Genomic DNA, 13784 nt, shown 5'->3' with positions numbered 1-13784 from the left:
AGGTTCCATTGATGATATGAGGAGCACTTCAGGCTATTGTTTTACTCTTGGCTCTGGTGTTTTCTCTTGGAGCTCGAAGAATCAAGAAATTGTAGCTCAATCCACTGCAGAGGCATATTTTATTGCTGCAACAACTACTATTAATCAAGCTTTATGGCTAAGGAAGATTTTACTTTATCTTGATCTGAAGCAGAAGGAAAACACATAGATCCTTGTTGACAACCAAGCTACTATTACTATCTCTCATAATCCTGTGTTTCATGGGAAGACTAAACATTTCAACATCAAGTTATTCTTCCTAAGGGAAGTACAGAATCATGGAGATGTGATTCTTGTCTACTGTAAAACAAAAGATCAAGTTGCAGACATTTTAACTAAACCATCGTCTGCTTGCAAGTTCGAGTTTTTGGGGTCAAGACTTGGTATTTGCAGCTCCTAAAACAAGGAGTGTTAGAAGACTGCTTTAGGACTGAAACATGTCCACACGTTTTTTAATGTTTGTTTGTTAAGTTGATTGTGTCAAAGTTTGTTCCTATTTTTTTTTGGAAGTAGTTATTTTGTTATTCATGATCTGTAAACGTGGAGAAAGTTTAGGATCATATTGTTAGTGGTTAGTTATTTTGTTTTTGTTTTAAAAAAATGTAACGTTTCTAAGTTTTAGTATGAAGTTTTGTTTTTGTTCTTCTAGCAGCAATGTTCCTTCTCTTCTTCACATTAAAAAAACAACAATTCCATTAGCTTTTTCATAAATTTTGCTTTATGTCCTGCTCAAATCAGAAACCAAATCATTCCCATTGTTGCAATCTATATAAAACTACAATGTGATATGCATTAAAATAAATAGTAAATGAATAAAGCATGTTAGTCTTTCTGCTAATCATTGTTGCCACTATTGAAATATTTCGTCCCTAAAAATCCATGTCCACCTTCATTTTAAACAACTTGATAAGTTGTCACTCTCAGACTACTTCAGGAAAATCACACTTCTTTTTGGTTTGTCTTAATTCCAAATTACTTTACACTTTTATTAAGTTCTTATTATTATAATGAAGGTCTGGAGAAGAAACATAGGGGAATCCCTCAAAGGGAAGTGTGTTATGCTCTTGTCCGATAGGTCCCGGGAATGGCATTCGTTAAGTTGTTTTTGGTTCTTCTAATTTTTCTCCGGCAGTCAGTTTCGGTATCTTGCAACCACGATTGTCCTCGCCGTTGTTTGGTTGAAGACAAGGCTGCACTTCTAGTATTCAAGAAGTCTGTATTAATCGACCCAAAATCGACGCTTGCGGACTGGGAGGATGGTGTTCATGTTTGCAACTTCACTGGTGTCACATGTGACGAACAACATCATCGTGTGACACAAATTGACCTCTCTAGTTCTGGACTTGTGGCCAAGATATCACCTTTCCTTTCCAATCTCACTGCTCGTCAGCTCCTAAACCTATACGAAAATCACTTCTTTGGCACCATTTCACCATAAATTTCGTCCCTCCGACACCTCCGGACTCTAGTTCTTAACCGGAATAACTTAAACGGTCCAATACCGGGCAGTTTTTCCCTCCTCACCGACTTCACCGTGTTTGTTGTTATGGAGAACAACTTGACAAGTCTCCTGCAACCTTCTTTTTTCTCAAACTGCACTCAGTTAAAGGTTATAGATCTGTCTTTCAATGATATCAGCGGTCGAATTCCGGTGGAAATCGGAAACTGTCCCGGTTTATGGGCACTCAGTTTGTACAACAATCAGTTTACAGGCCAATTTCTTGCATCTTTAACCAATACTAAACTGTATAATCTAGATGTGGAGTACAACCATCTATCTGGTGAAATGCCTTCGGATTTAGTAAGAAAGCTCCCTGATCTAGTGTTTCTTCATTTGTCATATAACAACATGAGAAGCCAAGGAAATAACACCAACCTTGATCCGTTCTTCGCTGCATTGGGAAATTGCACTGGTTTGATGGAGCTTGAGTTGGCTGGCATGGGACTTGGAGGAAGATTACCGGGCTCAATCTGTCATTGTAGTCTTAAGCGTCTCAAACTGCAGGAAAACCGCATATTCGGTTCCATTCCGCCAGAAATCGGTAACCTTTCGAACATCACAATGCTGAACTTGACATCCAATTTTCTGAATGGAACAATACCAGAAGAGTTTGGTCTATTATTGATGTTGGAGCGGCTGTTTTTGTCTGCCAACTTGTTCAACAGCAGAATCCCTTTAGCATTAGGGAAACTGCCTCATCTTGGTCTGCTCGATCTATCAAAAAATGGATTCAACGGTGAAATCCCGGCCAGCCTCGGAGATTTAGTCGCTCTTCGATCTTTGTTTCTCAATAACAACCTCCTTACCGGGACAATACCGCCCGAACTACTCAAATGCTCGAATCTGTAGATGCTTGACCTATCCTACAATAAGCTAGCAGGGAGGATCCCTCAAGAGCTAAATGAAATACGTGAAATCAGATGATTTATAAAATTGTTACACTATTTTCTTGAAGGGCCTTTGCCTATTGAGTTCAGCAAACTGGAAAATTTTGAAGAAATTGATCTTTCATCAAACAACCTCAATGGGAACATCTTCCCACAAATATCGAGCTGCATCGCGCTGAAGACGATAAATTTCTCACACAATTCGCTCGAAGGGCAGCTTCCAGAGCCTCTAGGCGATCTGAAGAACCTCGAGTCATTCGATGTCTCGAGCAACAATATAGCTGGAAATGTACCAATGAGCCTCAGCAAAATTAATCTCACATTTCTGAATATTTCTTTTAACAACTTTGAAGGAATGATTCCTTCTGGTGGCATCTTTGATTCGGCCACATATATGTCGTTCTTAGGCAACCCGCGCCTATGCGGAGCGGCGTCTAGTGAGCCATTGTGCCCTCGGAAGAAACATTGGTTCTGATCACGTACGTTCTTGGTTATTTTTATCGTAGTAATAGTTGTTACCGTACTGATATCAGCAGTATGCTTTATGATCGGAATCCGGCGCATTAAACTAATGGTTTCTTCCAGTAAATATGGAAGCTTAAGAAAGCCTCTAACGCAGTATGCTTTATGATCGGAATCCGGCGCATTAAACTAATGGTTTCTTCCAGTAAATACGGAAGCTTAAGAAAGCCTCTAACGCCAGAACTAATGCACAATTTCCCCAGAATCACTCAAAAAGAACTTTCGAATGCGACTGGAGGATTCAATGACCGGAATCTAATCTAGGCAGGCAGCTATGAACGTGTTTACAAAGGAGTTCTTCAAGATGGGACTATCATTGCCGTGTTGCTATTACATTTGCAGTCTGGGAATTCAACCAAAAGTTTCAACAGAGAATGCCAAGTTCTGAAGAGGATTCGACACAGAAACCTTATTCGAATCATAACAGCTTGCCGTTTACCCGATTTTAAGGCCTTGGTTCTTCCATATATGGAGAATGGAAGCCTAGACAGCCGTCTCTATCCGCATTCAAGTCAAGTTCGGGTTCAGGTTATTCAGATTTGAGTCTAATACAGAGAGATAAGATTTGCAGTGACATTGCAGAAGGGATGGCCTATCTGCATCACCATTCCCCGGTTCGAGTCATACACTGTGATTTAAAACTGAGCAATGTTCTACTAAACGACGATATGACGGCATTGGTTTCGGACTTCGGTATTGCAAGGCTTGTTAAGACAGTAGGTGCTGGCAATGGATGTGGGGCTATTGAGAACATGGGAACTTCTACTTTGAACATGTTAACAGGATCCACTGGTTACATTGCACGAGGTAATCCTCATGGTTCACTTATGTGTATCACAGTTATTGCACGATTTGATTTTAACTCTCTGATATTAAACTCTTATCCCTCTGACATTTCTAATACTCGAGCCCAAGACCTCAAAAAATAACAACAATTCTTTAATCATTGAGATCACTCAAGTCTGACAATCTACCAATAGGTCAAATACAATTTAATGAATAGGTTAAATCGGGCCAGTTAAAGGGTCAATCAATGAGTCAGATTAGATCTAATAACGGGTTAGATACGAATCGGGTCAACAGATCAGATCATGTTTGTCAAAAGATTATATATGAGTCAGTCATCGGGTCGGGTATGGGTCTAATCAACGGATTAGAAACATATCAGATTCAATCAAGTCGAAGTCAATCCAATCATCGAGTCATGGTAGCTCTTGGGGCTATTTTCAACAGCACGCGGCAGCCAAAGTAGAAAAAATTGAGAAAGTAAGATGTGTAATCCTTTTAGATTTTCGGCCTAAACGTTGCGATCGAATCTTAAAAGTCACATTCACTACCGAAATAATCTAAAATAGGTTTACAGAAAAATGATGATTCAAACTAAGTTTACGACCACTTTATTATGCAGCAACTATATATTTGTTATTATACAAAAATTATAAAATATGAACATAAATCTTATAATAGAAACAAAAATATTATATAAAAATCTATCAAAATATAGTCTTGCACAAAGGTTTGACAAATAAAGTCATTATAAGAATTCATAAAAAAACAAGAGAAAAAAAAGACCGGGATCCTTGGAGACAAATTCGATATCACAGATAAACCAAAATGTAGACAAGAGCTAGTAAGCTCCTGACTATCCGACAGTATATCAAGTTTCACAGGACGAGTTCTCTAAAACCTGTAATCAACCGAACGTTAAACAAGTTGTGACGAATCGTTTAAACAGAAGTGACGACTGTTAAAATTTAAAAAACAGTTTGTGAAAACTGTGTCACAGATACACTACTACGAGTGATAATATTATATAAACAGGAGTGATGGACACTTCCTCTTTCACATCCCAACTCATAAAACCAGACAAATGTGAAAACTGCAGAGGTGTTAATATAAACAAACGTTTATGAAAAATCTCTCCAACAACTCAACTCGTTCTTTATTTTAAAACAAAGCAGAATATGATAAAATGATTTAGGTTACCAAGCAATTGGAATTCAAATTTTAAGAAAATGTGGTCATTTGCACTACAAGTTCCTAAGGTTTTTAAGGCTCACAACTTTGGTCCCTGAGTTCTAAGAATTATAAAATCATTCCAAAAGTTTGTATTATTCACAATTTAATCTCACTTCTCAATTTCAGGGTGTGACAAAAAGGCCCGTAAATGAGTAGTTTTTTTTTTTTTTTTTAAATAGACAAGGACTAAAAAGTGTATATTTATACTTAGAGTTTTATTTAACAAGAAAATTATTTAAAAGGAACCCATAATGTGTCCTCGGTAATTAAAGGGTAAAGTACACGAATGATCTTTCGACTACAGGATACTACTTTGTTGAGTCCGTCGATAATTAAAAGTTATAAAATGGTCACCCGACTATTCATTATGTTCTAAACTAGTCATTATGTTCTAAACTAGTCATTCTTTTTGTTAAAAAAATAAATGATCATCTGAGCTAGATGTTAACATGTTCACTTAGATATGATAGTCGTTTGAGATTATGAGATCAGATTTTATCATATCTCAGCCAGCAGTAGCAAGTTAACTTCCGGCTCAAACTGTTATTAATATTTTAACAGAAAATGACGAGTTTGGAACATAATGAATAGTCAGATGACCACTTTGTAACTTTTAATGGTCGAGATACATAACAAAACAACTTCCTATATTCAAGGGACTATTTTATAACTTTTAATAGTCAAAAGAATCAACAAAATAATATCATGTAATCAGAAGATCATTTGTGTATTTTACCCTAATAAAAATGAAATATCATTCTTCCTAAAGATCTTTGATTCAAACAATAGGATGTGTGATTTTCAGTCATTATTTGCAAGTTCTATTCCTCCCGACGCCAAAATCACTAATTTTTTTTTATATTTTCTTTCTTTTTTTGTTGTTCTTTTAGTGTTCAAGGTTTTACTTTGACTAATCTGAATCGACTCGGGTCACACACTTGGTTGTGGTAAGTGAGTCTCCCAATAAAGATTTTCTATATATATAAAGACTCAAACTCAAAATCTACTTAAAAAATCAAACTATTTATCACTTAAACCAAACATATATTACAAAAGTCGTTTTCGAGAGTAATCCCACATATATATATATATATACACATGGGATCATGAATCGTGATGCAATAGGACCTCCGTATATCCACCTTTGTAATTTCGCCCAACACTTCATATTAGACTAATTTTTATTCGAAAAAATATATATAATAAAGTGGGATATTATCATACAATTCCCTCACGAATCTTAGGGTTCACATATTACGCTTCTAACTTTTATCATATTCATTATAGTTCTTAATTCAAGAAAATCTTTTAATTATACCATCGAATCTAAATTTTTGTTCAATTCAATCTCAGATTTAAAATTTCAAATTCTAAAGTTCAATTTAATTAATTTTTAGACCTGATTTTGCGGTATTACAAAATTTATCAATCGCGTACTATAAATTAAACAAGTTATCCATACGAACACCAAAAACCCTAAACATGATACATGCAATCATAACACATAAAACACTAAACATACATTTAAAATAAGCAATCTTTAACTGGAGTTCAAATCAAATGTATCATATTGGTACTTTGAACTAATAATAACCTGAAACTTTAAACAATATAAGCACGTAGAACCAATCCATTATATCTCCAATTTGAATACATAATTTTACAAATAACCAAATCTTTTGGACACCTCCTTACCCACCAGCCAAATGGCCATCATTATCTCAAGAAAGTAATGATCTCATCCTTTAATAATATTTAGTTTTTGTTTACAAGTGAACATTACCAGCGTCACTTATGCAAATGTTATAACAATGATTATTTAGACATAAAACTAAAATTAGACCCGATGTTTATTAAAATAGTCTTTTTGGTCCATATTATTTTTGAGCATTTTGTCCTTTAGCATTTCATTTTGAGGTAAAAAATCTCTTAATAGGTAGAATTCGTAGTTAAGACATGATTAACGCTTTAAAATAGGGTCATTTTTATCCTAAAATGAAATAGAGGGTCGAAATAAAAAAAATATGTCAAAATAACTATTATGTCAAATGTGATGAGTATTTTTACCCTAAAATGAAAGGTCGAGGCCAAAATACTAAAACCAATATAAATCAAAATTACTATTTCGATAGACGTTGGGGCTAATTTCGATATTATAATATTTTTTTACCGGAAAGTTATGGAGTCTTAAATATGTCAATTTGTAGTAATGCTATTAATAGTGGGAGATAACACTATATAATTAGTTTGTCGTGAAAACGCAGAAAGGAAAAAGAATTTATTGAGGAAGGTGATGGCAGAGAGTGAAGAAGACAACTAATTCTGTGGAAGGAAGAACAAACGAGTTAATCCAGGTGGCTCATTTACTGCAGCACTGAATGCATTGAATGTGGCGTAAAGATCAGTGCACACATGCCCTTCCAAATTGTGCATGCATCTACCTGTAACTCCAACATACAGGAAGGCGAACGACGGCTGTAGAGAGAAACAAAACGTAGCTAGGTTAAACTGATGCAGACAAATGAAAAGTAAAGTGAGTATTTAGCCCCTCAATCATTCGCGTAATTTTATTTTGGTTATTCAATTAATCTTTAGGTTTCATTTTCATAACTCATCGTTAAAAAGTTAACGATAACATTAATGTGTCATCATATAGTAATATCACGTCATCATTTTTATTAACTTTGATTTATCATGTAAAGAAGGTTCATTGACCCCCTTAGTGACCTCAACAAGAGATACCCCAATTATTACAAAGGCTACAATTCACAAAATCAACCTTAGCAATGTTCCTACCCTGTAATTTGATCCTAACTGCATGCCTCCTTGACGGAGGCAAAGATATCAACAGCTCCCCTAACCTTTCCTTTAAACAACTTGCAATTCCTTTCTTCCTAAATGGTATAGACATGGGCGTTCTAAGCAAACTTGAGAATGATGGTAAGCAGAGACTTACTCTTGAGGTTCGCAACAGCCCACTCAACTTCCTCCACCCAACGTCGAACCTGTCTACTCAAGTCACATAGCGTCAAGATTGACTTCCAATTGTCTTTTGCAAGAGGGCACTCAAAGAACAAATGGTCCTTGGACTCCATCGCTGCATTACAAACACAACATCTTCCATCAACCTGCGTAACCCATCGCAACAATCCATCAGATGATCGTCTCTTTAAGCCAAAAAATATATAAAAAAAAATTCACTTGCATCCCCGTGCCTCAACTTGCAAAAGAGAATAATGGAGTCCATGGTTGTTTCTTCTTCTTCTTCTTGAATTATTTTCCTTGCTCATGTTACGTGATTGACCAGGGAAAAGGGATGTTGAATCGCTAAAAGCATTTACTTTGGAAGAAGCAGAAAAAGCACTACTAGGCACTGATAAAGAGTTGTAATCATTTGAAAGGTAGGCACCGAAATCTCTTAATTCTGCTTATATGTTCCAAAAACGAAATGGCCCCGAATATCTTGTTAAGATTGACAAGGAACAAACAAGGAGAGAAAAAAAGAATTGAAAGTTTAAAGTTTCTTCTATGGAACCAAAAATCTGATGTAAAAAGCGCAGCTAATAATTTTGACAACATGGATGACCATCTAAGCTGCACACCACTTAGAATCTCTTATTCATGCTTCTTATTTTTGGTGCACAAGTACAAACATGAAATTTCTTGGATTGGATGAAGTTGCGTGTATATATGAAATATAGATGTATACACACAACATATTGCTTCTCAATTTCATTTCATTGCCCTATTTTGTAATACATTCTATAATTCAACATGTTCTTCGATTATTGATCGATTCGTAATCATTGGTGCAGGGATGAAACTTCCAGCAGAAAATAGGGTTCTTGTGATTGTTTAGGAGGGATTCTCAAATTTCGAAGACTCCCCAACTTTAGGGATGACAAACGGGCAGGTCTGGTACGGATACCCCCTCTCCCATCCTCATACCCACCTAATATTTTCAAATCCACCACCCGTCTACCACTCATGATGGGTAAAAATTTTCAAATCCACACCTGCCCACGCAGGTACATTCTCAAATTCATCCCCACACCCACTACCCAACTGGAGACGTATCTGGCTAGACCTGCCTGACAGCAACCTTAAGTTATACATAAGCAACAAACATAAAACAAACACGTCTATTAAGAAGCATAATAAAATAAATCAATGATTATCTGAGTTAAGTGTTAATATAGATCGTAAAGTACATAAAACACCATAATAAAATACATAATTACAGCCTATAAACATAAATGACAAACACATAATATTTTTGTTTTTTGGCACAACATTCTCAAATTTCAGGTAATACTGGTGACATCTGATACTAGATACTCTAGTATTACAATCATCATTCTCTATTTCCTCCAATTGAGAACGCTCCAATTAAAATTCACTACTACCTACCAGCATGTTGCTGATAAGATGTATATTAGTCATATATTCTATGATATTTTCCTTATACTTAAATAACTAAAATTGTTTAAATCATGGATTTTGATTATATTACGTATTTTGTGTATTAGGTTGAAGATTTAGATTAAACAATTTCAAAATCTAATGATTAGCATGATCTTCACAAAATCCCAAATTAAAGAGGAAAATTCGGAATTCAAGAAGTTAGCAAGACCAGAGAAGGTTTTCGCATAAGGCATGGGCACGACTTATTCATCCTGAGCTATCGCGGAAGAAGTATACAGTTAAGGCGTGGGCACGCCTTACCAGTCCATACAACCCTAAATTAGGGTTACAAATTTACAAGGGAAAAACAATTAAGACTCTATTGAATTATTATATGTCCTAATCATCTTCCTATATAAGCCCAAAACTTCAACAAACCATCAGCGATAAGAATTACAAATGCTGGATAGACACCTAAACAAATCCATTCTTTGAGTTGTAAAAATATTATGGACACAACTTTCTCTAAGTTATTTAATCAGTGACTCTTTGTTTGTTGTTGCACATGTTTCTAATTATAATAAAGTTTCACCTACCCAAAATTAAAGCAGAGACCAGAGTTGAAAACCGAAGTATTCACCTTACGACAAATTAAAGCGGCCACAAACAACTTCGATGCAGCAAACAAGATTGGAAAATGTGGTTTTGATCTGTGTATAAGGTGACATACAACTCTACTACCCGCAGAGGAGACCATAGTAAAGGAGAGGAAGAAGGCGTACCTGAATAAGTTGGAGACCATAGTTTGAAACTTAGAGAAGAAGACACCCAAACGTGGATTTTTTTTTTTTTAATTCTCAACTCAGATTTCTGTTAATGAGTTAACGGACGTTAACGATAGAGGATTTTGAATGGGATAGATTGAGGATTCTGAATCGAATAGATCGATAACATTTTGTACCAAACATACTTAATTAAAAAACTGATGATTAAAGTCATTTAGACCGAAAACAAAGAGAATATTTATATAGTGTTCCCTAATTTTAATTTCTAATTAATCCATCATCTATAAAAAAATAATTATTTAAATATTTATACATAAGTGACATGTATTTTATTTAATTATTGAAATATAATCAACTCAAATCACATTAAATCTCTTTAGCCTTCAACTCCATTCCCGTGGGGTTTCGAAGCAGGTTTCGTGGCGTTTTGTGCGGTGGTCTGGAATCTTCATCAATCATGGATCGGGAGTTCTTTGTTTGTCGTCGCGGTTGTGCATGGAAGGGGAATTATGAAGAGAACACTTTTCCAAGTCAAGGCGACACTTATTGGGTTAGGGCATTGACCGGTCTCTTCAATGACCTTCCATTATTGGCGGGGTTAAAAGTAGGTAAAACTTCTCAGACGATGAGAACATGGTATACGCTAGCTAGCTAACAAGACGAGGGCAACTTCCTTGATGAATTGAAGTATTCGTCCGAGTGAGTGGCAGATGGCAACGACTTTCATATACATTCGTTTGATCGAACGATTACGTCAGGTAAGTTTTAATGGTTATGTAGTCATCATGTTGGTAATGCTAAAACATTATCCCACATTAAGTGGGAAATACACAGAGTTAAGTATTTATAGTGTTCATTTTCCTTTCTTTGTTGAGTAATAGAGAACAAATGGAAATCTTGATCGTTGTTACTCCCGTTTCCGTCTCTTATCGGCTCATTTAATAATGATGGTATATGGATGACTAGAATACACGATATGAAGATGACCGTTGTTGAGTATTTCCAACAACTCTTCACCTCATCCAATCTTACCATTTATGTAAACCGTTTACCCCGAAAGAGGTTATAGTTGCATTTAAAGACATTAATCCTCGAAAGACACAGGGACCTGACGGTCTATCGGCTAGCTTTTTCGGTTGTATTTAAACCATATTGGAGAGGATGTTGTTGATCTTTGTCTACAACTTCTCCGAGGTCGAGGAACCCAAGCGTATGAAACAAATACGACCCATCAGTTTTTGTAATGTAATTTATAAGATTGTATCCAAGGTACTAGTTAATTGTTTAAAGGAATCTATGTAATTATGCATAAGTAATAATCAGATAGTTTTCCTACTGGGACGACAGATCTATGATAATATTCTAGTAGCCCACAAGCTGTTACATTACATGAATTTTGAAAAGAATGGAATAAACACAATATCTGTGTTGAAACTGGATATTGAAAAGGTATATGATAGAGTGGAAGATAACTTTCTACAAGGAGTGATGACTAAACTAGGGTTTGATCCTGGTTTCATTAATTTGATAACACAATGTGTCACAATGGTCACATTCTCGACTCGGGTCAATAACTCTCTCACCCATGATTCACCCCTTCAAAGGGTTTAAGACAATGGGACCATTGTCATATTTTCTCTTTTTGTTTGTCACTCAATATATGTTTACTTTGTTTCATATAATGCAAACTACTGGTTTGATGGAAGGGATTAGAACTTCTCTACGAGGCCCCCAAGTATCGCATCTTTTGTTTACTGATAATAGTATGATATTCCTAAAGAATACCATGAGTGAGGCTAATCAAATTAAAGAGATTCTAAATATATATGCGGCTGCCTCAGACAAACATGTGAAGCTGGATAAATTAATCCTATATTTTAGTCCACAAATGATTAGAGAGCATAGTAATCAAATGGTGAATATATTAGGTATTTAGATAGTCAACTATTTGGGTTATTATTTGGGATTCTCGCTTCACATAGAAAAAAAAAACTCGTACGTTTGGATATATGAGGGATAAGGTTCATGCACGAGTTACTGGATGGACAAAGCTATTGTTATCTTATAGGGGTAGGGAAGTATTCCTTAAATATGTTGCTCAAGCTTTACCGCAGTATGCGATGTCTTGCTATTTACTCCCAAAACACTTGCTTAGTGAGATTTCCAGCATCATACGACGTTTTTGGTGGACCGAAAAGATTTTCGAGCGCGGTTGGCCGTTAGTGGCGTGGTATACAATTTGTACACCGAAAAGTCAAGAGAGACATGGTTTTCGTGATATACAACCATTTAACTAGGCAATGCTTGGTAAGCAAGTATGGCAATTAATTCAATACCCAGATTGCTTGTTGACACAGACATAGAAAGCAAAGTATTATCCAAATAGTGATATACTTAGTGTTTCTGTTAGTAACAAAAGCTCCTATGTGTGGAAAGGTATTAACAAAACTGTTCAGGCTTTCTCAGGTGCACTATATTTGAGAGTTGGACGGGATATCTACTTCCATATGACCTAGGATAAATGGGGTGGGTTAAATTTAGTCTCCCTTACTTGAAATTACTCATCTATTCTCGTACAACAGTTACATGCATGACATTTCATGCATAGTGGAACGTCTAGCTGGAACGAGTCAAAGGTACGCCACATTATAACGCCATTTACTCTGACTTGATTTTATCGACCTTCATTAATCCAATCTAGAGGGATGTGATCATATGGGGAAATTATGATTATGGTTTATACTCTGTCTGTTTGGGTTACTGGTGGCTTTAACGTCCCAATCATTCTCCGACGTCTGCTTCTAAAGTTTGCAAAATAGTTGCTAAACTTCATATCCTGTCTAAGATTAAGATCTTTTCTTAGAGAGTGGCACATGATGGGTTACCGGTTGGTAAGCGGTTACGTGAAGCTGGCTTAAGTGATGGTCTGTGCCCAGTGTGCGGCTTGGAAGAAGAAACGAAAGTTCATATTTTACGGGATTGCTCTTATGCCCAAGAAGCTTCTATTTGCGAAGGTATGCATGGTACATTTTTGTCTAGTCAACTTGTTTCTCCATTGGATTGGTTAGACTTGGTGATTACTAACTTGGAACTAGTTGGCCTTGCTTGCTTTCTTGTATTGCTTTGGAACCTCTTGAGTGGGAGGAATTCCAAGGTGCATGATAACAAGATTCGACCCCCATGGATATTGGCCACCAATGCTGCCTCTCTTCAGTATAACTACCTATTGGCTAGGAAGCATATGTTGGGAAGAGCACGTCTTCTCCAGGAGCAACTTCGTGTATTAATCCTACGAAGTGGCAACCTTTCCCTCCAGGTTAAGTGAAGATCAATCTTGATGGTTCTTGTGAGCCTACTGGGCGAATAACGGCTGTGGGGGTTATTGCTCGAGGTTATGTTTGCCAGGTACTTGGCGGCGTGGCTGCATCGTCACCAGGTTGTCTCGAATATGGGCTTTCAAAGATTCATGCTTTGAATGCAACACTTTCTTTCGCAAGTGAGTATAGGTGGACGCATGTAATCTTTAAATCGGACTCAACGCTTGTAGTCAACAAGATGTCTCGATCGGAGGAGTACTTGTTCAAGTTGGGTTATCATCTTCTGGAAGCTTATAGGATTTTGGATGTT

At 36.3% G+C, this 13784-nt stretch overlaps 1 pseudogene; it reads left to right on the top strand.

Moving 5' to 3' along the window:
- The first annotated feature begins 1123 nt into the window (after positions 1 to 1123).
- LOC120175835 lies at positions 1124 to 3878 on the top strand (annotated as a pseudogene).
- Positions 3879 to 13784: the final 9906 nt, after the last annotated feature.

Source organism: Hibiscus syriacus, unplaced genomic scaffold (genome assembly GCF_006381635.1).
Source record: "Hibiscus syriacus cultivar Baekdansim isolate YM2019G1 unplaced genomic scaffold, ASM638163v2 tig00112216_pilon, whole genome shotgun sequence".
NCBI lineage: Eukaryota > Viridiplantae > Streptophyta > Magnoliopsida > Malvales > Malvaceae > Hibiscus > Hibiscus syriacus.
Note: the sequence above shows the minus strand (reverse complement) of the source record. Positions and strands in the feature narration are given on the sequence as shown.